This window comes from Nilaparvata lugens, chromosome 8, assembly GCF_014356525.2.
Source record: "Nilaparvata lugens isolate BPH chromosome 8, ASM1435652v1, whole genome shotgun sequence".
NCBI classification, from domain to species: Eukaryota; Metazoa; Arthropoda; class Insecta; order Hemiptera; family Delphacidae; genus Nilaparvata; species Nilaparvata lugens.
This window is the reverse complement of record NC_052511.1, coordinates 30,039,080-30,056,486: the sequence shown is the minus strand read 5'-3', so window position 1 is coordinate 30,056,486 and position 17,407 is coordinate 30,039,080. Positions and strand designations below refer to the sequence as shown.

The 17,407-nt window shown below is 31.7% G+C and overlaps 1 protein-coding gene across 1 annotated transcript in view; it reads right to left on the bottom strand.

Moving 5' to 3' along the window:
• Positions 1-17,407, bottom strand: part of LOC111058566 — a gene marked incomplete in the record, with an annotated part of 67,430 nt that overhangs the window by 33,180 nt on the left and 16,843 nt on the right.

Sequence of the window (17,407 nt, the reverse complement as noted above, 5' to 3'; positions counted from 1 at the left end):
CCAATCATTACCCTATTAGTATTTTGAATTATAATTGATCTAGTGTGAAGTGGTGGTTAGAATATGAAGGTGGCCTCTCAGGCTGGGTGCGCCCGATTTCGGTTCGGCCATAGGTGCGCCTGACGGAGGGTTAAACTGTTAGCATTGTTGGTTAACCTCAAACTTGTGAAAAAACTATTTAGTGGTTTTAATTTCATGATTCAATACATTTTTAACTAGTGATTATATGATTCAGTAATATTATAACAGATTAATTTAATATCATGGATGGTTATGATATAAAAGAAGCTATTGTGAAATGTTACAATAATAGAACTATTCATAACACCATAATAGGCCTACCCACTAATTATTAGTTATATTTATTAGGGACTATAGTGAACTTTGAACTTAATTTTCCGAATATCTTGATTAGATTAAAGCATATTAATTCCAATATGACCAGTATAAAATCACCCCCTTGGGAAATACTTTTAAAAAATTGTAAAAAGAAGCAATCATTCTCATTGATAGGCTACAATTTGATAATTAGTTCAGTACTATGTAAGGTCCTTGAATACTCTCTTGTATTGGTTTATTGTTATATTATTTACTACCACTTATAAAATTCAACATGAGATAAAAGAGATTGAGACCTTCTGATTTATTTTTATTAATTTTTGATTTTTCATTATTAATTTTTTTATATCTTTGATTTTTCATTATTAATTTTTCTCTGTTTCTTTTCCAAGTTTTATTTTTTTTTCTAAGTTTTTTTTTCCACTTTGAACAAAAAACAATTTTTTTTTCTTCTAAGTTTTTGATAATTTGACCTCGACCCTGACCCTGACCTTGACCTTGACCTTGACTTTGAACTTGACCTTGACCTTGACCTTCGACCTTGACCTTAGGTTAGGTTAGGTTAGGTTTGTTAGATTAGGTTAGGTTAGGTTGAAATTTTTTTTCTAAGTCAGGTGAGGTTAGGTGGAGAAGTCTGGCACATGTTGTCCCAGGACCAGCAATTTATATCTATTTAAAGCTTATTTTGTTTTATGTCCTATCTAGATCTGTCAATTTGCTCTGTATGCCTGTATTTATAACTATACAGCCTAACTATACTTCTGACTACCTTATTGCTGATTGTAGCCTATATTATTATTAAACCGGCTTATATTCAACTGCTCAATTAATTGATAAAATTCAGCAATTTAGGCCCATGAAATATTCTAGAATCTAGTTTCAAGAATAATAAGATTATTTAAATAATTCTTCTTCGCATAAAGCTATATATTACTTCCCAAAATAATTTTTTACTTTACTTGCGGTCACAAACAAGATCTCACTGCCTATCGTCCATTCATGACAAATCCCAATCTGTATTGACTTGTCTATAACTATCAGCGATATACAGCCCTGATTTATACTCACTAATGTGAATTTATGAGCTCTGTTCTCATCATCAGCCCCACTGTTGAATGCAACATGTTTATGGTGCATCCATGGCCATCCATGTTGGGCGCAATGTTCATGTAACATTATTTTCTCTATAACATGTGTCCTGCTTGGCCGCAGTCGATACAGCAAAGATTTGGAAAATGTATAACACTCTTTGTGATTCCTGGAAAAAAAATAGTACCAATTTCCTAAGAGCTCTCCCAGGAGCTCAAACAGTTCTTTGCTTTTGCTGGCTGCAACGTCGGCCGCTTTAACAGTTCACAGTTCTTGTGACTGATTCGTTGTACTCCACAAATATAGATGCAGTAGAGATAGATAGATATAAGGGCTCTGATTATTGTACTAGACGATGCGGTACTGCCACCAATGCCACTCACCACCATTCGCCAAAGTGGTCAGCAATGAAAAATGATACTGGGTGGAATCAAAGGTGATACTCTATCAGAATACCTTATAAATTCTATTAATTTATGTTGCTGCAACTTAATACTATGACCTTTGAGATTCTTCAAATCAGATGTGTATGTACTGGATAATTTATATAAATCTTGAGAACGAATTATTTCCAAAGATTTGATAATCAATGCTGTATATCGCTGATTTATCCAACTTATTCGGTGAAGAATATAGTTGGTCGGTAATCTTAATAATATATCAATACTGGTAATAAAATAGACTATAACAACATTGGTCATGCATGGAGATAGGATAATAAATAGAGGGTACACCATTCAAATAAATATACAATATAATTACACAAAATATCAATTAGCGAATGAAATATAGAGCAACAAGCATAAAAATAACAGAAGAACAAATATATATTGAAAAATATCACAGATAGCTCACTAATGATTGACTTCGCTTTTTAGCACAAAAAATTACCATGTGCTACTTAAATCAGCAGATATATTCTTTCAAATTTTTTGGTCAATTATCAACTTGCTATTGATTGTTGAATAAAACTTCATGAACCTTCTTTCCAAATCAATATAGATAATTAAATATAAATTATAAATCTCAGCATATATTAATATGTATTTCTCAGTGCTGGGGTTCGGCCTCTGGTGAAAATCAGATAAAACGATTTATCTTATGAACATGAGTTTCTTTAAAATCCTTATAATTTACTGATAGAAAGATATAATGAGTGTGCATAAAATTATAATGAATCATATATTAATATATTTTCCCTCTGTGCATATTTGAACATGTAAATCTCAAAGATTGTTCTTAATGAACTTCCTTTCATGTACAATGACTCATGCAAGTTTTGATATTGATTTGAATATTTTAATAACCCTTTGTTGAGCTTACTTCATTCAATCATGAATTATTCGAAGCACTGAGGGCCCCCTTAATAACTTTTCAATTGAACTCACGTGTCAATTTTTCACAAATTATGATGACAATCCGGATTCTTTTCGATGTCCTAGGCCTTTCTGGTGGGCAGCTGTTGTCTTCTCCAACGGGAATATTTAAATTAGAGACTCATGTCTTACTACGACCTCACTGAGTCTTATGAAATTAATTTTCAAATTCAAACTTGGATTCTTTGAAAACATACAAATATTTGAAAAGGGATCTTGTGCTCTATAAATTAGTGGCTGTTCCCGGTGACCTCTGACAAGCAAGTAGGCTCAGATCTACCTCTATTCTTTCCATACTTCCGTATTTTTGAATTTGCATATCATTTAAATATTCAACTCTGATTGGAGCTGGTCCTAGCCTCACAGCTACACAAGAACATGATTCAATATAGTCCGTGCTAATGTCCTAGGTTATTGCATAGAGAGCAAGTATTATAATTTTCCAATATTCATTTTTTATCTGTTACATGAACTGGGTACTGTCTAGTTTACAAATTCTTATCATTTATATAATAAATGAAGTATATTTTTGAATTAACTCGCTTTTACCACTGGTCAGTTACTGTATTTTGATTGGCTTATTCTAAAATTACAAATGTATTCTTGCACTGAGTAGGATATACCACATTACCTTAATATTTTTATTAATTTTACACATTTTGTCCATGCTCGTATGACATAATAAATATATTTGTATTTTCTTAAAAGTTTTTTCTTTTACATCAACATGCCATGCTTGTTACCAACCCTCTGATCACATTTCAAGCTATTCGTATGCGACTAAATTTGCCACAGGTGTCTGGCTAATTCTCAATTTATATGGCTTGACCAATATTATTCAGGTTGCCAACCAGTAAGTATCATAGAACCTAACCTCAAAAATTTATTATTTTATATAATTGAATGAATAGCAATAATATTTTCCTTTTCATTTGGCTGTTCAAAACTGTAGCCTGGATACCCATTATTATCTAATCTCGAGTTTGTACCCAGAGATAGCAATACAGCTATTTATTATTTTATATAATTGAATGAATAGCAATAATATTTTCCTTTTCATTTGGATGTTCAAAACTGTAGCCTGGATACCCATTATTATCTAATCTCGAGTTTGCACCGAGAGATAGCAATACAGGTATTTGCTTGAGACCTATAAAATCTTTTCATTCAGTGATTTTGATAACTAGTCAAAATTATAATCTTACAATGTTTAAATGTTTAAATGTTTGAATGTTTAAATGTTTAATGTTTAAATGTTTAATGTTTAAATGTTTAAATGTTTAAATGTTTAATGTTTGAATGTTTGAATGTTTAAATGTTTAATGTTGAATGTTTAAATGTTTAAATGTTTAAATGTTTAAATGTTTGAATGTTTAAATGTTTAATGTTTAAATGTTTGAATGTTTGAATGTTTAAATGTTTAAATGTTTAAATGTTCAAATGTTTTAATGTTTGAATGTTTGAATGTTGAATGTTTAAATGTTTAATGTTTGAATGTTAAATGTTTAAATTTTAAATGTTAAATGTTTAAATGTTAAATGTTTAAATGTTTAAATGTTTAAAGTTTAAATGTTTAATGTTAAATGTTTAAATGTTTAAATTTTAAATGTTTAAATGTTTAAAGTTTAAATGTTTAAATGTTTAATGTTTAAATGTTTAAATGTTTAAAGGTTTAAATGTTTAAATGTTTAAATGTTTTTAAATGTTTAAATGTTTAATGTTTAAATGTTAAATGTTTAATGTTTGAATGTTTAAATGTTTAAATGTTTAAATTTTAAATGTTTGAATGTTTAATGTTTAATGTTTAAATGTTTAAATGTTTAATGTTAAATGTTTAAATTTTAAATGTTTAAATGTTTAAATGTTTAATGTTTAATGTTTAAATGTTTAAATGTTAAATGTTTAAATGTTTAATGTTTAAATGTTAATGTTAAATGTTTAAATGTTTAAATGTTTTAATGTTTAAATGTTTAAATGTTTAATGTTTAAATGTTAAATGTTCAAATGTTTAAAGTTTAAATGTTTGAATGTTTAAATGTTAAATGTTTAAATGTTAAATGTTTAAATGTTTAATGTTTGAATGTTAAATGTTAAATGTTCAAATGTTTAAATGTTTAAAGTTTAAATGTTAAATGTTTAAATGTTTAAATGTAAATGTTTAAATGTTTAAATGTTTAATGTTTAATGTTAAATGTTTAAATGTTTAAATGTATAAATGTTTAAATGTTTAAATGGTTAAATGTTTAAAGTTTAAATGTTAAATGTTAAATGTTTAAATGTTTAAAGGTTAAATGTTTAAATGTTTTAAATGTTTAAAATGTTTAAATGTTTAAATGTTTAAATGTTTAAATGTTTAAATGTTTAAATGTTAAATGTTTAATGTTTAAATGTTTAAAATGTTTAAATGTTTAAATGTTTAAATGTTTAATGTTTAAATGTTTAATGTTTAAATGTTTAATGTTCAAATGTTTAAATGTTTAATGTTTGAATGTTTAAATGTTTAATGTTTAAATGTTTAAATGTTTAATGTTTAATGTTTAAATGTTTAATGTTTAAATGTTTAAATGTTTAAAGTTTAAATGTTTAAATGTTTAAATGTTTAAATGTTTAAATGTTTAATGTTTAATGTTAAATGTTTAAATGTTTAAATGTTTAAATGTTTAAATGTTTAAATGTTTAAATGTTTAAATGTTTAAATGTTTAAATGTTTAAATGTTTAATGTTTAATGTTTAATGTTTAATGTTTAAATGTTTAAATGTTTAAATGTTAAATGTTTAAATGTTTAATGTTTAAATGTTTAAATGTTTAAATGTTTAAATGTTTAAATGTTCAAATGTTTAAATGTTTACATGTTTTAATTTTTAAATGTTTAATAAGAGAACAAAGATATTGTCAAATTTCACTAAAAATTTATTAAAAACTTCAAAACAGAACCATGGTTTCACATAGTTAACCAATGCATCATCAGCTGTACTGAGGAATGAGGATACAGAAACATTCTTAACATAATCTTAGTAGTCTAGAGCTCCTAAATAATTGGGTGGCAATAACTGAAGTAATGAAAGTAATGAATATTATACATGATATCAAAATATATACACCTTCTTTGTAATTATTTTCTAGGTAATATTGAATTTTCTTTTAGTAAAAGGGATGATTTTTTTTATTATTATTTTTTTACAGCTGGTCTGTCACTCTGTCTCTGACTTGGAGACTGTCTATCATGTCTTTGGTATTTGGCTTGACAATCTATAGGCTATTCGAGAAAAAATTTACTTGAAAGGTTATATTTCAAACTTTTAAAAATTAGAGCAAAATAAAGTTTAACACAAATTTCAATGATAAAAATTAGTTGAATTCCAATGTCCTAGATTCAATACCATAGTCCTATATTGGTTATATTATATTATGTACCAGAAAACCTTGAGAAATAAGATGGAAAATATACAGAATGGCCATATAGGCTACAATAGCTCATTACTTACAAAAATGAGGAACTTGAGAATAAAATGGAAGTATACAATTCAAACAAGGTTTGTTTGATCAAGACTACTCTAATCTGTTAAACTTCTATTGAGTTTTTGGCCAATGGTTATGTGTGCCTATTCATACTAACCTACAATGAGCAGAAATATTGGAAATATGATATAAAGTTGGGCTGCAGCCAAAACCTAAATTAAGTCTCATGAAATTGATATTGAAATGTGTTGTTGCTCATTATACTTGAACAAAATACTGTATATTATACTCTATACAGGGCTAGTAATTACTATTGGGAAAATTCAAACATGATTATTCTGAACTAGTTTATGAAAAGAACAAAAATAGTACTATTGTATCATCTACTAATCAGTGAAAGATTATTCTTGACTATAATGGGATGATAAACTGAAGTAGAAGCTCTCCAAATTTAAAAACTGTAGGATATTGTTAATCAATTGTAAATCTAACTTATAGATGGTTTTCAACTATTCTACTTATGCTACAATTTACAAATTCGGTTTGTTCATTCAGGCTTGTGACTGAGTTATCATTTTCCAATTTGTGGATTTCAATGGCCTCTAATACATCCAGTAGTTTACTTTTCTGGCAGAAGTGGATGTACTCTACATCATGAGCAGGATTGAAGTTGTGGCCAGTGTCTAAGAGGTGTTCTGCAAATTTTGAATTACTGTTACCTAACCTCCTAGCAGTTGAGTGTTCTGCAATCCTTGTTTTGAAAGATCTACCTGTTTGGCCCACATATTTGGTGTCACAATTACTACATTTCAGCTTATACACTCCACTCTTCTCCCAGTCATTGAAGTTGTCTTTGGAAGAATTCAACAGTGAGTTGAGTAAGGGTGCCGTTTTAAAAGATACTTGTAGTCCTTCTTTCTTGATCACATTCCCTAATCTGTGTGAAACCTCCCCTATGTAGGGTAAAGTGATCCAACCTTCCAAAGATTTTGTTGATTGTTGAGAATATACTGTTCTGATGGCAGCTATTTTCTTCTTTTTGTTTAGAAGCTTGTATATTAATTGAGTGTTGTAGCCATTGTTAACTGCTATTTGAAGAATAATGTCCAGTTCTGTTTTGTAGTCCTCTGTTGACATGGGGATTCCAATGAGTCTGTCCAGCAAGAAATGAAATGCTGCTAATTTATGTTGAGAAGGATGGCAGGAGTTTATTGGGATGATAGAATTTGTAGTGGTAGGCTTTCTGAAAATCTTAAAGTGGTGTTTGTTGTCTTGAATGGTTATTGTGAGGTCCAAGTAATTGAGTTGGCGGTTTTCTTTCATCTCTTTTGTGAAACTTTTTCTACTGTGTGTTTTGTTGAGGTCATTGTGGAAAGTCTCTAATTGCCTAGAGGAACCTTCCCATAAACAAAGTATGTCGTCCACATACCTGTACCAGTATTTGATGTTGTTTTTGAACTTGGAGGATCCTCTGAACTGTCTCTCAAAATTGTCTATGAAAATTTCAGCCAGTAGTGGGGAAAGTGGGAATCCCATTGCTAAGCCATCTCTCTGTGTGTAGATTGACTGGTTAAATCCGAAGAAGTTTTGACCTGTGCCAACTTTCAATAGAGTCTTCAATTCTCCTCTTATCTTTGGATCCTGGAACTGTGTCTCATCTAATATTTTCCCAGCTAGTTGAAGGCTTTCTTGTACCAGAATACTTGTGAAGAGGTTGGATACATCAAAGCTAGTATCAAAGGATACTAGCTTACAGTTGTCTGGAACTTTGATATTCTGCAAACTGTCCACTAGTTCAGTTGAATTTCTCACACTGTATTTGGGTTTGAAGGAAGTATAGTTTCTGAACAGACCATTGATTCTAAAAGATAACTTGTGAGCTGGAGCATTGATGTAAGAAACCACTGGTCTGATGGGTATTCCTTCTTTGTGGAGCTTTGGTAAACCAAATAACCTTGGTATCTTTGGATTCATCTGTGTTAAAAATCTCTTTTCTCTGTCATTGAATATACTTTTTGTGTTCCCCAAAGTTCTCCTTAGAGTTGAATTGAATTTTACTGTTGGGTCGGTTCTGGTGGGCTCAAAATTGTTTTTGGTTAAAAAATCCTCAACCTTTTCTATGTACTCTTTTTTTTCCAGAATAACAGTTGTATTTCCTCTATCAGCTTTTGTAATAACTGGATCATTGTCTTATACTTTACTATTGATGGATTTTAATGCCATGATGGAGTTCAATCTATCTTTGTACTTGTGTTCTAACCTATCTTCAGGTTTCCTACTTACCAGGATTGAATCAAGTTTATTGGACAATAACCTATTCTTGTTTATGACAGTATTTTTGTCAAGATGTGCAGCTAGAAGTTGAATGTATTTTTTCTGTTGTTTCTTCAGAGCAAACTTTTTTCCTCTTCCCAGAACAGAAACTTCATCATCACTAATAAAATCTACCCTAGCTAAATTTTCAATTTTGTTTGAAAAAGGAAACTTATTGGAATTGTCCCTAGATTGTCTTCTTTCACTAACTTTAAGTCTTTCCAGATTTGATAATTTCTTTTCTTGAAGTAAAGTTTTCTTTCTCAAATTTTTGTAACAAATGTCCTTGACTTTTGAATCCAAACTGTACCATTCAGTAGGATGTAGCTTTTTGGCTAGTTGTGATTGAAGTTCATAAATATAAAAACTAATGTTGTCCCTAACCTTGTACCAATGTTTCAACTCTGAAGTTACCCACATTTTCTCTGCTTTTTTCACTGTTGTAGAAGCTGACGTCGATTTGCTGGTTGTTTTTAAAGATACATACCAGTACTAAGGTACTAAATCCCTATCTAAACACTGTTGGTTAAAAATAATGTTTCTTTCAGCTATCCCAAACTTTTCACTCAGCTTTAGGTATAATTTCACTTGAACTGCTTGACAGGCACATTTAATAGAATTAGTAGAATTGGTGGTGATGTTGTGAAATCTCTCCATAATAAGAAAACAAAGATATTGTCAAATTTCACTAAAAATTTATTAAAAACTTTGAAACAGAACCATGGTTTCACGTAGTTAACCAATGCATCATCAGCTGTACTGAGGAATGAGGATACAGAAACATCCTTAACATAATCTTAGTAGTCTAGAGCTCCTAAATAATTGGGTGGCAATAACTAAAGTAATGGAAGTAATGAATATTATACATGATATCAAAATATATACACCTTCTTTGTAATTATTTTCTAGGTGAAATTGAATTTTCTTTTAGTAAAAGGGATGATTTTTTTTATGACCACTCTATACAGCTGGTCTGTTACTCTGTCTCTGACTTGGAGACTGTCTATCATGTCTTTGGTATTTGGCCTGAAAATCTATAGGCTATTTGAGAAAAAATTTACTTGAAAGGTTATATTCCAAACCTTTGAAAATTACAGCAAAATAAAGTTCAGCACAAATTTCAATGATAAAAATGAGTTGAATTTCAATGTCCTTTGGTATTAGTTAGTGTATCAGTGTGGATGTGCTTATGGTTTGGGACATCGTTATAACTGCGCGAGGTCTACTGTTCACAGAACTACTAGTATCCATGATGAAACTCTCAAAAATAATATTTTTAATCATAAAAAACAGATGTCAGCATGTCAGCAAACGTTTTTCCGTCTTTTAAAGCGTAATTTATTCATATAAAAGCGGAATGACACTCACTCACTGACTGACTGACTCACTCACTCACTCACTCGCAGAACTGAAAATCTACCAGAACAGAAACGTTCAAATTTGGTAGGTATGTTCAGTTGGCTCTTTAGAGGCGCACTAAGAACGGATTTGGAAAAATTTCCAAAGATACACCCAAAATCTGCTTTTTTCCAGCGTTTTTGTGCGCTTACTCAGCTTTATCGAGAACAAATGTACAAATTCACTACAGGAGCTCAGCTGGGGTATAATAATATTGTGTTAGAAGGACTTTGAAATAACGCCAAAGATACGCCCAAAATTAGCATTTTTTTCTTTGTGTTTGGGTGATTGAATCGAGCGAGGAAGTACTTTGACTTTCTGATGGAATAAAGCATACTCAAATGAATAATCCAGGTGAGCAAAGCGAGCCCGCTGATCTAATTTTTGGACGATCCAGTCGGGGTTCATGGGGCGGAGCCCCCTGGCTAGACGGATATAGCGAGCGAAGCGAGCCTGACGGCTAGTAACAGAATAAAATTTGTGTTATAGGTGTTATTTGTGTTATCGAACATATCGAAAATTTTAAAGAAAGGTTTTCCAAAATATTTTTGAGCAAAAACGGTAATATATCTTGAATGATTATCAAAATACAAGTGATATAAAAGGACCATGAAACTTTTGTCATCTTTGTTATCTTGTTTTCAAGATATTTGCCTGTGAATTCGACTTGAGTTCTAGACTTGTTGGTTGCTTTTTGCAGAGACAAACAAACAATATTCGAAAGAATAAAAGAAGTATTATGTTCTCTTTGCTTGTTGTTAGTAGCCTATATTTGAGATTTCAAGGAAGAATTTTTGCGCAATTACCGAGAAATAAGGAAAAATTTTTGCGCAAATTTTGGTCAAGTGTGTTCTCCGAGAATATCTATTAGTAAATTTAGTACGAACAAGCATTCCAAGAATATTTATAGATATTCTCAGACCTATATCACTTGGTGTGCTCAAATCAACATCATCAATACATCTTTATACTGTAAAATTATAAAGTGATTGCAAATTAATACAATTGGTTTGCTTTCCACCCGACAGTTAAGAAAAATTTCACAAATTTATATTGAAATTTTCTATGTGCTGTACAAACCGCAGGCGTTGCTTTTTTTGGTCAAGTGTGCTCTCCGAGAATATCTATAGTAAATTTAGTACGAACAAGCATTCCAAAAATATTTATAGATATTCTCAGACCTATATCACTTGTTGTGCTCAAATCAACATCAATATCGGTGCAGTTCTCTTAGGAAAATTCGATTTCCACTGACATTAAGTTCCCACGAGCGTGAAAGAAAACTTTTAAGTGCATGCTTGTTTAAGACTAGAGAATACTCATTGGGCAAGTTGATAACCTCTTTAAAGTCTCCTTCACTATCAATATCAATTATGTGTATGCAAATTTCACCACTATCAGGAAATGTTACATTTGTTACTCTAAACCAATCGTAAGCCAAATGGTCAAATCCCCAATTTGCTTGCGGGTCTGTATCAATTGAAAATTCATTAAAGCTTGCGCAATCGAAATAAGCACTCATTTTATCGTCTTATCAGTTCGAATGTTTCAAAGCAAATGACACCTTCTGTTGCTGCAATTCGACGCGTGCTATACTTTCCTTATCTAATGTGATGTTACGTAGTGAAATCCATAGCTCGTGCCAAGGTTATAGAGAGAGAAATGGTGATGAGCTCCTATGTGTTTCTCTCTCACACAAGTAGCAGACTGGTATGCACCCAACTCGAGCCCCCTGGCACGTTGCCGCTTTTTCCTCTATTGCAAAAGCCATGTGTGTTGAGTTTGCTCTCCTTTACTTCGTCATCCGTATACGAGCATATGCCTCTTTCTGCGTAGCGGAGCGCAGCATTTTACGAATGAGGAGTAAAGAGAGAATAGAGAATTCATTCCGTTCTCCACTATGATCGACCGTTCGCTACTACTAGCAGTTGAATTGGATGCTACGAAGTCTGCTTTCCCTCGCCAGCTCTGCTTTCCCTCGCCAGCTATGCTTACAATTAAATTGTTACCGCTCGTTATAGATTTTCTTTTGGGGCTAATACAAACCCAGCATATTGACCAAGACCCATTTTCGATGTAATCAAATCTCCCACCTGTTCCTCAGTCAAATTATGTTGTTTAGCTTCTATCCAATTCATATTAAAACTAACTTTTGCGTAATTCCTTACAATATCGTAGGCCATTTTGTGAATGAATAATTTTAAATAATCTATAAAAGCGGGTGAACATTGCAGTCTCATCACAGTATCTTTTTCAGAATTTGTAATCAATGTTGTTAGTTCATCATTAACCTTTTAACAGCAAGATCCAATTCATCTTTCTTAATAAAATCTTTTAAATCAGTTTTTTGTGCATATTGCTCATTAATTTGTTTAATCAGATCATTAACAGCATCCTTTGTAACGAATTGTTTAATCCCATCAAAAATAGTAGCTTTTATTGCGTCTGCCATTCCAGATAATCTTTTTTCAAATTCTTCCTTAGTTATATTTTTACTAGTCAATTTCTCCAAAACAGTATCTAAATATTTATTATCAATTACTGACGGTTGTGTTTCATTTACTTTAGTAAAAATTTCTGTACTAAGCTGTTTCAGTTTAGTGTTAAGATAGTTTCTGTCCAAGATCTCTAAATTTTTAATTTTATCAGAAATGGCTTTCAATTTTTCGTCCAAATAAGATTTATCAACCTTATTTTTGTCAATACTAACCAACTGGGTTGAAAAGGTATCTGATAAATTTTTCACTTCTCCTAATGCACTCTGTAGAGTTTGTGTTCTCTCTATGATAACTTTATCAATATTTGCACTAAAATTCTGTAATGAACTTTTAACAGCTTCACTGATTCCCTGCTGATTTATTGAATCAATTATAGTCTGTGTTATGACATCAATATTACAGGAAACCTCAGCAGTTGAAGCGGTAGCAGTAGGTGTTTCAATCCGTCCGAATCGATGCAAGGTCATCGTGACACTAAATAATTAGTTTTGCTTCTCTGAGCTCTTCTAGTATAGATGAAATCTCAACATCATGAGCAGAATTCCCAGAAGCTTTTGAGGAATAGAGTAAATTTAATCTTTCCACTAGTTCATCAAAACTATCAAAGTATTGGTAATTTCTTTCATGAGAAATATTTTTGCAAAATTCAACAAACCTTGTCCCTTCTCTTTAACAAGTTTTTTACTGGGAAATAATTTCTGAATCAATTGCGATTTAATTCCATGATTACGTTTAACATAGCCTCTTCGATCTAAATGTACACCAGTAAGTAATAAGATACGTTTGTACTTGTCAAGGTCATCATTATTATAAAGATTTCTGTTTGGTCTCGCTTTGAATAATAATTCGAGTAATCCGCGAGTTAATTGAATTCTTTCTTTATCAACATCTATATATCCATTATCAAATATTACCTGTATATCACTGATATAATACTTTTCACTTTGATGTTTGTATGAAACTCCATAAGTAATTGAATTATTCAACTTTTCGTTATGAAACACTGTTAGGTATTTGCTCAACAAATCATTGATTCTGCTAGCACCAAGTGAACTCCCATCATCATCATCATCATCATCACCATCCTCCTCTCCCTCTTCCTCATCTTCATACTCATCATCATCATCATCTTCATTATCAATTTCCATACTCTCTTGTTCCTCTTTTACTTCTTCCTTTTTAGGTGTAAAATCATGATTAGAATGCAATGTAGATTTGGTTTTTCCCAATTCAATTATAGGTTCAATTAATGGCGAAAGAGATTTCCTATTGAATTCATCCGTTCATTTTTCAAAATTAATAAGGCTTTTATGCTTGTCACTAATCACCTTTCGTAATGTCTTAATCGTTTCTATTAAATTCTCCTTCCTGTTATTTACTAAGCTATTTCCTCTCCTCTTCCTCCCCCTCCTCCTCCTACTCTTATGTGTTTTAGACAACATGACTGCACAAAGAATTATACTCTACTGAGGGGAAAGTATCGTGTCCAGTGAATCCCGATATTTTCCTTCCTTTATAGTACATTCTTTTAAAATTGTAAGAAAATTATGTGGTTTACGATTCCAAAACTGTATGACAAAGTTTACTGAAATCTTTATAAGACATATCTCCTCCAACATGATCTCTGTGAATTAATTTCAGACTCAATAAATCCATTTTAAAAATAATAATCATATTTGCGTTATCTCTAGTGAAATGTTTCTGTGTAGCTCCATAACTCTGAATTAAATATGCAGTGTCAATATTTCGATGTCGTCCCATAGTAAAATATTCTCTTATCTGTGGGACATGGGAAAGTTGCAAGTCATCAAAAATTACCAAGCTATATCCAGGGATACGGTTTGGATGGGGAATTTGGCTCACATCATCTTTCATGTGAAATCCGATATTTTTCAAACCTGCAAATACCTTATTTAAAAAACATATTTTGGTTGATATAAACTTTTGCTAAATAAGTAAATGTGCTTAAATTTTAAACCATTCTCAGCAAATACTAAATTAAATAAGAGATTTGTTTTTCCCCCAGCACTAGGAGATATAATTAACATTCGTGCATTGTGAGGTAGTAGATCTCCATTTTTACAAAATGCAGGCTTTTCTTTATTTGTAATTAAGGTATCAAAGTTAACAATTGGTAATTGGCTCATGATTACAAACGTACAGTACGTGATCTGATAAGCCACTGAAAAATTTTTACAATATTTAGAACAATGACCGAGGTCATGATGACGCTACTTGTGTGAGAGAGGCGTTTCCCAGAGATTGGAATGCAGAGCAACACTCTCCACCTCCTCTCCACATCATCAGACAGATTATGGATGTTCAAAAGATTCTTATATTACGAAATGAGAACCAATTTTTTATGATGTCAAATAATACTTCTAATATATTTTCAACAAATGTACATCATGATATTTACAATAAAATCTTCGATAGATTATTTACAATAAATGTACATGTTATTTACAATGAGTACAAAAGATTATTTTTCATCAATAATTGATCTTTACTAATATAGCTAGGTTTAGAAAATCCAATCCATTTCACTAACAATCCTTTTTTATCACGTTTTAATATTTTTTCAATCAAATACACTTGTCTCTCCGTTTCGTTTAATTGCGTTTTTTTAATTTCTTCTGCATAAAACCGACCACTAATTACTTCACCGTTTAGATCTCTCAGTGAGTAGGTTATAGGTTTGGAAGGAAATATAGAATGAATCACAAAATACTCTGCGCTCCAGTTTATGTTATAAGATTATCGAAAAATAATCGTTTTTTCGAGATTCGCACGATATCGCCTAGCTTAAATTTTGGTTTAATTTTTCAATTTATATCGTCTATTGAATGCAGAATTCAATGACGATAAAACATGTGTACGATCTTTCCTGCGAACATCTTTAGGTTTCATTCTAATTGAACTGTGCACTGTAGCATTATAATTTTGAACCAAACTGTCTAGATTGGTTAACCAGTTTTTTGTTCCGTGCTCAGTTAGATATCTATAAATTTTTGCTTTGAGTGTTCTATTAAACCTTTCAACTATGGAGGCTTTCTTATCGGTAAAAACATGGTAATGTTTAATACTATATTTATCTAATAATGCTTTAACTTTGAATTGAAGAATTTGTTCCCTGATCTGTTTGGAACAGCTTAATGCCCTTATTTTTAGAAATAATTGGTTGGAGAGCGTTAAATACAGATTGACTTGTCTTGTCTTTTAATGGTACACAATATGCAAATTTTGTAAAACAATTAATAACAACTAAGATATATTTATAACCCTTATTAAAACGTGATAAACTTATCATTTCAATAAGGTCTGCTTGAAGGAGATCTTTTTCACTTTTCAGTTCATACTTGCGAGTGGGATAGTTCACACGCGGCACGCTATGAAGCTCTAAAGCTACTTAGATCTAATAATATTCATGATATTACAACAGACAAATCAAATTAGTGGTGTTGGATGATTGTCACGACACATACTGATCAATCAGTTGAAGTGTTGAGACTATAATGACCGAAAGGGAGAGTATTCAGACCATCTTCTGCAATGTATCTTTTATCGTCATAAGGACTCAAACAAATTTTTGCACATTCGACCTGAAACATACTATGGTTATAGGATCTTAACATACTAAATTTTTCTACATGTACACTACGTTCAAACAATGATTTCTTATACAAATTAAAATTAAGTTTTCTACATTTAACCGATGACTTTACTCCTTTTGCTACACATTTATTTACAACCTCGTCATCATTCTCATTACCAACTAAAAAGCTGTAAAGTTTCGATCCAAGACCTATAAATTTAGAGATCGGCCTTGAGCCCGTTTCATCCTTAAACTTACCTACAACTTTATTTCTCTCCATGGAAAAGCAAGGGTGGGCAGGTGGATAGTTGGAAGTATCGAAAAGGGTCAAATTATCTTTGATCAACTGATACACATCTTCGACTTTTAGGTTTAGAAGAAAACTGTCGGTGTCGGTCATACAGAGTTCTAGCCGGTTCCAGGGTACGATTTTTTGTAATTTGCAATAGAAAAAATCGTACATATGGAATTTACTCAACTCCAGTACGGAAAAGCCGGAATAGACAGGTTTGTTCATTTTAAGTTCCAATTTACGAGAGAAAACCGCGATCACGTCCGGACTAATTATTTGCCAGCGTTTGCATAACGGATTTGAAATGTACTTGTCTAATCGTTTTTCGTCTGTAATAATTTTAACATTCATATGTTTCCGAACTGATTGTATAGTCTTACCAAAACAAAGATTACAACATGCCTTAAAGAAGGATATTTCAAATTTATTTTCCCGTTCTGTCTATTCCGGATATTGAAGTCGATGTAGCTTTTCAGCCAGGGAGATTGGGAAAAACTAATGACGCGATGCACTTTCAATAATTTCAAACCGAGCTGAAGGTAGAGTTTTAAATTGACATAGTGTACAATGTACTTTTCACGGTTAAAAAGTGTGTTCATGAGTTTTCTGGTCACTCCCTGACCGTTCTCATTTGTCTGATACTCGGACAGCAATTCCCGCGGTGGAGTTAAGTGTAGCGGCGCGAGAGGGAAGCTGGCATGTTTATCGTGTAAATCTTTCGGGTACTCGAGATCGCATTCAATTATGTAACCAGTTCCTGAATTGCTGTCCAAATTCGCGAAATCAAGTTTGGAAATTTCTTCCTCTGTGAGGAATTTGAAATTCCCAAAAGGGAGGGGTCTGCTCATAGCATCCGCGTAAAGAGAATTAGCATCCACGTAAAGGAGATAATTAGACGGTTTTGAGGGATCGTATGTCTCAGGTAGATGTTTATTATTCGCCTCACAATAACATTTACCGATAAATGAGACCCCGCCTCTCATTCCCGCTTCGAACATGAGATGCATGTCCAGATCTGTAAGTAATGCAATTCGACTTTAGTGTACT